The following is a 6321-nucleotide window of genomic DNA, read 5'->3' on the forward strand; positions in this document are numbered from 1 at the left end:
ATAGAGATGTCCACAAGTATGTCCAACAATGCTTTGAATGCCAAGTGAGCAAGGCAAAACGGGTAAGATACCTGGCCTACTGCACCCATTATAGATTCCGGAATCAAACTGGCAAAGTATATCCATGGATTTCATAATGGGGTTACCTATATTCCAAAGACAGAAAGACACTATTCTTGTAATAGTGGATAGACTATGCAAGATGGCCCATTTTATAGCAACTAAAGAGATTGTGGAAGCTCCACAAGTTGCAAAGTTTTTTATATAGAACATATTTAGGTTGCATGGGTTACCGACATCCATAGTGTCAGATAGGGATGTACAATTTACAGGCCATTTTTTGGAGGCATGTGTTCAGTAGATTGAACGTGTCTCTAAATATGAGTAGTGAAGATCATCCTCAAACAGATGGTAAAACCAAGAGGGTTAACCAGATTCTTGAGGATATGTTACATGTATACGTATCTAAAAGGCAGACAGATTGGGATTCATACTTACCTATACTAGAATTTGCATATAACAAAATAGACCACATAGGAGGGTGACTGGTATGTCTCCCTTTGAAATGAATTATGGTATGTCTCCCATTGTACTAGGTACTATAGGCACCAGTGAGAAATGCGCTAGTGCGGTAGAATTTCTCAAAACCATGGAATAGAACTTGCAAGATGCAAGGGCCAAGATTCAACAAGCTTCTCATAGGGCTAAGCATTATATAGATACTAAAAGATCTACAAGAACTTTTGAGGAAGGAAAGTATTTCTCCAAGTTCCATCCCAATCAAAAAAATTATCTACTGGCAAGTGTCCCAAGTTGTCACCTTGGTATTGTGAACTGTGGATGATCAGTGACATGGCTTACCATCTGCTGGAGCTACCACTAGGATGTCATATCCATCCTATTTTTCATGTAAGTAAACTAAAGAAATATATTTCTAAAGATACTAACTTGGTGGATGGTTTGGTGTCTCTGCAGGAACAGGACATAGTTGACCATGGTCCAGACAAGATACTAGATAGAAGAGAGAAATGATTGAGAAATTGTATCATTCAAGAATATCTAATTGCCTGGAAAGGTCTTCCATAGACAGATGCAACTTGGGAATCAGAAGCTCTGGTTCGCCAACACTTCCCATAGCTGATCATTGAGGACAATGATCTTTGAAAGGGGGAAAGCATGACTATGCTTGGGCATCCAGACAAGTGGTCCAGAGGGGTGCCCGTGTGTGATGGCTAGGGCCAAAAGGCCAAGTGGGCAAGGGTCCGTGCTTGGGGGTTATGCTAGTGGGAATGGGGCCTAGACTATAAAGGGCCTCCTAAAACATAAATAGGATGGGAGGTGAGTGGCCATCTAATTCACACTTTCCCACTTCAATTCATGAGGCATTCTTCTGGGACATGTCATCATCTCTCTTGCATGCTTCTCCAAAATTTCTCCTTTCTCCTGGTTATGGAGTCGGTAGGGTACAACAGAGACGACTGTCATCTCATGCAACCATGATTTTTTCTAGAAATGCATTTGAAATCAATACAATTTTCATTGTTGGGCACTCAATTTGGTTGCTCCAATTGAGGAGAAGGGGTCTTTTGTGATTGACTTCTTGCAAAAATCTCTCTTTCTCTCTTTTTTCTCACCCTCTTTGATGCCAAACTGGGGAGTCTAGCACTATTTATGGCCCATTTGCAATAATGCATGCTCCATTTTGAGGCTGATTTTATGAGGCAATAAGTTCAGCAAATGCAAGACAAGACAATTCCTCTTTTTAAGTCTCTAAATACTTGTTCTTCTCACACTTTAAGTTTTACCATATTATCTGTTGTTGTTCATGTCACGCAATACACAATCACACACACTCACAAATGAATAAGAGAAGAGAGAGACTTTGATTGATAGCACACACAGTGATGGATGAAAATGGCCTTGATAAGCAAATCCTCCTCTCGACCTCCCCCGTGCTCACTCACAATCTCACTCACACTCACACTCTCACTAACACTCTCACTCACAATCTCAATCAGGTGTGTCTCCCCCCTCACACAAAGAGGTTTGATCACAATACAATGAGCAGAGAGCGGCTATGGCTTGCTCTTTCTTGTCTTCGTCACGTCGCGATTTTGGAGAGGAAGAATGAGGTGTTGCTAAAGAAAAACAGTTGCATGCTTTCGGGCTGGCCAAAAGTAGTTTTTTCCTCTCTTTTTCTTGGAAAGTCAACTTTTTGATGCTTTTCCTATCACGACCACCCATAATCTGCATAAATAAAATAAAATAAATAGTGGCAACATAAACTTGCCCGAAATTGATTAATTTAGTTTTTTTTTAGGTATAGAAATTTTAAGCCCAGCCATAACTCAAAAACGATTAAGAATTTGACCAAACTTCCAACACAAGAATTATACCTCTAAGCTATCTCTACACATCAATATTTCATGTACATACCTTATTTCCTAACCAATCTCCTAAAAAATGTCCCCAAATTCACACAGTTCTAGAGAGAGTGTCAAAATGCACAAATATTCGTTTTTCTCAAATTCAAGCCATGAAACGGAAACCAAACACACAAAATTTAGGGACCATCACTATGTCAAAGTTACTGCCCTAGTTGGGGACTACAATCCCCTCATACAAAACTTTTCCAAAATCCCCCTTCTACACACTTCAAATCACCCCACAAAACATGTATCTATGATGATTTTATTGAAGAGAGAGAACGTTTGGAAAACAAACATCACCAAAATTGTTCCACACTCTTAAAATGACCTAAAAGTCACTTTGTAATGGTCTCCTACAATGCCATACCAAAACAATCATCATGCAAAATTCTACACATCAAAAAGGGTCATTACAGTTTGTTGAAAAACAGGTAGAGGGAGAGGAGACACACACACACACAGGAGCAAACCCTAATATATATTGCAAACCCTAACCATAGAGGGAAGCCATCTCCCTTCTCACACAATGCATAAAGCCATAATCCACAACTCACACTATGTGTTGTGTCCACACTCAGCTAACCCTAGCTAATGTCCACACACTATGACCAGCTAGACGCAGTCATTTATGTCTCACACATGCTGCTACCTAACATGCCAGCACACATAGCACAGCTGGCACACACTGACATCGAGCTTGAATCTCAACAGTCCCTCTCAAGCTCATGATGTACTACCATAGATGAAGATGTAGATGAGCTTGGGCTATCAAAGGTCTCAACACTCCCCCTCAAGCTCATCCCACGTACTCCCAACATAGTACGGAAGTACTCAAACTTCTCTCTCCTAAGTGGCTTTGTAAAGATGTCGGCCACCTGCTCTTCAGTCTTCACATACTGCAGATCCACTGTACCATCCAGCACTTTCTCTCTGATAAAGTGATAATGGACCTCTATGTGTTTGGTCCGCGCATGAAAAACTGGATTCTTGGCCAACTGTATGCTGCTCATGTTGTCACAATAAATAACAACCTTGCCATCAATAGGCTCACCCAAATCAGCCAAGAGACTCTTTAACCATACTCCTTCACATGTAGCAATGGCTGCACCCCTGTATTCAGCCTCTGTACTAGATAAAGCAACAGTAGGTTGCTTCTTGCTACTCCAACTCACCCCACAGCACTTCTAAGTGTAAAGGCATAACCATTAGTAGACCTCCTGTCATATGAGCTACCTACCCAATCTGCATCTGTGTAGCCATATATATCCAAGGCTTTACCATGCTCATAAAGAAGACCATAATGTGCAGTGGTCTTTGCATATCGCATAATGTGTCTCACTGCATCCAAATGAGGTTTTCAGGGACTCTGGATAAATTGGCTTACTAGCCCCATAGCATAACTGAGATCCGGGCGTGTGATAGTCATGTAAATAAGACTTCCAACCATCTTTCTATACATAGATGGATCATCCAACTCTTCACCAAAATCAGCCTGCAACTTCACATTTTACTCCAAAGGTGTACTCATTGGCTTACACCCTATCATGCCATATTTTGCCAACATATCCAATGCATATTGGCGTTGCACTAACCATGTACCTGCATGGTCTTTAATCACTTCAATTCTAAGAAAATATCTCAATTCACCCATCTTTCATGTCAAACTGCCCACTCAATGCCTTCTTGACATGCATAATATCTGTAGCATGATCTCCTGTGACAAACTGTCCACTCAATGCCTTCTTGACATGCATAATATCTGTAGCATGATCTCCTGTGACAATCAAGTCATCCACATAGATGACAAGTAAGACAATCCCATGATTTGTTTTCTTCACATAGAGTGAAGAATCTGCTCTAGAAACTTGAAATCCAAGGGAGATAAGATATTTTCTCATCTTATCACTCCAAGCACGAGGTGCTTGCTTTAAACCATAGAAAGATTTCTTCAATCTGCATACATGAGTGGAATACTTTTGGTGTACATATCCTTTTGGCTGTGCCATATACACTTCTTCTTGTAGATCACCATTTAGAAATGCATTTTTCACATCCATTTGATGCATTTCCCAACCATTTGCTGCAGCCATAGCAACAATGACTGCTCTCACTGTTCCCATCTTTGCCATTGGACTAAATGTTTCATCATAGTCCAAGCCTTGGGTTTGTGCATAACCCTTAGCTACCAATCTCGCTTTATGTCGCTCAATGGAACCATCTGACTTTGTAAACCCATTTGCAACCAATAACATTTTTATCTTGTGGTAATGACTTGCATTTCACTTTGTAAACCCATTTGTAACTAATAACATTTTTATCTTGTGGTAATGCAACCAAATCCCATGTGTCATTATGAACCAATGCGTCCATCTCAACATCCATTGCCTACTCCCATACATGCTTCCCAATAGCTTCTGTATAGCATGTAGGTTCCACATGCTTCACCAAAGAAGTCATATATGCGTTGGTGCCGCGCCCCCCACCGTCCGGCCCCCGCGGTGCCGTGCCCCCCATAACCCAGTCCCCCCCGTCACACCCCCCGCCCCCCCTCCCCCCGCGAGCCGTGTCCTGACGCGGTGCCGTGCCCGCGCGGCTAGCCCCCCGGAGCGTGCCCTCACGCCCCCGGCCCCCGCGGAACCGTGCCCGAACACCCCCCGGCCCCGGCGCTGCCGTGCCCGAACACCCTCCCCATAGCCGTGCCCTCACGCCCCCCGGCCCCCCCGGTGCCATGCCCGAACACCCTCCCCGGCCCCGGCGCTGCCGTGCCCGAACACCCTCCCCTAGCCCCCACAGAGCCGTGCCCGAACACCCTCCCCGGCCCCCACAGAACCGTGCCCTCACAGCGTGGTGCCGTGCCCCCCCGGCCCCTCACCTCCCGTGTGCCCCCCCGACGCGGTGCTGTCATGCCCCCGCAGCCACCCCCCCATGGTGCCATCACACCCCGCAGCCGCCCCCGGCCCCGGAGCGGGGTGTCGTGACGCCCCGCACCCCCTGGGTGCGGTGTCGTCACGCCCCACAGCCCCCCCACCCCCTGGGTGTGGTGTCGTCACGCCCCGCAGCCCCCCCACCCCCCTGGTGCAGTGTCGTGACGCCACGCAGCCCCCCCACGCTCGTTGCCGTCGTGCCCCACAGCCCCCACCTCTGGGGCCATGCCATCACGCCCCGCAGCCCCCCCCGCCGGCGGGGCCGTGTCGTCATGCCCCCGTAGCCCCCCTCGTGCCGTGCGGTGTCGTCATCATGCCCTGTTGCCCCCCCGACGATGCCGTGCCGTGCCGTCACGCCCCTCGCATCCCTCCCCCCCGACCCCCCACGGTGCTGTGCGGTGCCATCACGCCCCCCTCCCCCCTGGTGCCATGCCATCACGCCCCGCAGCCCCCCGGGTACCGTTGCATCACACCCCTACAGCCCCCCCTCCGGGACTATGCCGTCATGCCCCCGCAGCCCCCCCCCCCCCCCCCCGCGGTGCCGTGTCGTGCCGTCACGCCCCGCGGCCCCCCCCCGGTGCGGTGCCGTCACACGCCCCCCCTCCCCCCGGGCGCAGTGGCATCACGACCTAAAGCACGCCCCCCCTTGGGATTTCTATCCAAAGGGGTGTGGTGCTCTCGAGGTGTGCTGGCCCGCGCGCCGAAAAGTTTGTCTCTATATGGGTGTGGTGGTGCTCGCTTGAGACAGGAACGGGGCGGACTGCGGAGCGAGGGAAAGGTGAGGTGAGGCATTTGGTCCCCGCATCCCCCTCGAAGATGCGGGGCGTTTCTCCCCCCTTCGGCGAGTGTCTACCCACCCTCCGTCGAACGGCTTGGCTTGCCTTCTTCACCCGCATGGGTCTCACGAGACTCGGTGTGTCGGGGTGGCCGTCGGTGCCTAGTACGCGATGAGAGGCGAAGAGTCGTGT

This window comes from Cibotium barometz, chromosome 30, assembly GCF_041138505.1.
Source record: "Cibotium barometz isolate CiBa-2024 chromosome 30, ASM4113850v1, whole genome shotgun sequence".
Taxonomy (NCBI): Eukaryota; Viridiplantae; Streptophyta; class Polypodiopsida; order Cyatheales; family Cibotiaceae; genus Cibotium; species Cibotium barometz.